Consider the following 1397-nt stretch of genomic DNA (forward strand, 5'->3'; position numbering starts at 1 on the left):
TAGGAGCAGAGAGGAACCACGTGAAGAAGGAGAAATTAGACTTGGTGGGAGTGATAGGGGGAGGTTGCAACAGGAGGTGGAGAAGAGTCTGAAACCAATTACCCAGACAGGACCTGCGCATTCAACATCTCAACTTCCCGTTGATCCTGATCAGGTAACGTCAAATCTTGGAGTGATGGAAAATGGATTGGATCTAGTTAGTTAGTTTCTGGAAGATGGAACTAATGCTATAGAGAAGGATAAGATCAATGAGGATTTAGAATGGTCTAAGGAGGAGGGAAGGGAATTGGGAGAGACTGGTCACACTGGGATGGAGACAGATGCGGTTTTGGAGCTTGCTGAGGAGTTCCAAAACCTCACAGACGGAGAAGGAAAATATATGGGGCAGGTTGAGGCAACAGAAGCTGTTGAGGATGATATGATTAGTGACAATGCAGAGAGAACAGTGACAGCTGCGGCGGAGAAGAAGACTGGACTGCGTAAACCATTGTTCTCAGTTGCAGGTGGAAGTAACTCGAAGTTTGTTCAAGTTCTCATGTCACCTCGCAAGCGTGCGCCATCCAAACAGGTTCGCAAGGGAGGAGGCGCTAGGCCAGTGGAAGAGAAGGGTCCCTCACACCCTAAACAGTTACCTAAACTAGAGTGTCTTAATAGCTATGCTATGGGGATGGGAGGGGTTTTTTAGTTCTTTTTATTTTGTTGCTTCAATAAGCTCTATGAGCATTTTAAGTCTTATATTATGGTCTAGTTGGTTTTTGGAAGTTTTTCCAATTTGGTGTGGCAAGTTTGTTTCTTGGAATTTATGGAATAAAAATGGATGTTTTGGTTATTGGATTTGGTTCATGTGGCCGTTGATAGGTGGTCCAAATGTCGTTGATGCAGCTTTATGTATAAGGCTTGATTTTTATGGGAGACAAGGACATGAACTGGTTTACTTGTGGTTGATTGGTATCGGGAAGTGGCTCAGGACTGAGCAGCATGCCTTGTTACTTTTACACATGTGTTTGGGCTGGTCTCTTTAAACCAGTCGCAGACAAGCTGTTTGGAGAGGAGCTGGGTGTTAACACTTGATATATGGTGTTTTTGCAATCTTGTATATATGTTTTTAAATTGGTTTTCAAGTCTTTATCGAGTCTTCCTAGTCTTTTTTGAGTCATTGCAGGTCTGGAGTAGACCAGTTGGAGGAAAAGAGGAGAAAAAGAATGCAATTTGGAGTTTTTCACGCAGAACAGTCGTGCGGAGCAGTCTGACGTGTCTGTTCCAGCGGCAGAGATTTTTAAAGAAGTTTCCAAATATTTCAGGATTTTTCCTAGGGCTTCCCCTTTTTTCTCATGCAGCCGCCAGAAACCTGCAATATATATTTTCTTATTATTCTAGACATTCTACGTTACTTTTTA

This window comes from Brassica napus, chromosome C9 (assembly GCF_020379485.1).
Source record: "Brassica napus cultivar Da-Ae chromosome C9, Da-Ae, whole genome shotgun sequence".
Taxonomy (NCBI): domain Eukaryota; kingdom Viridiplantae; phylum Streptophyta; class Magnoliopsida; order Brassicales; family Brassicaceae; genus Brassica; species Brassica napus.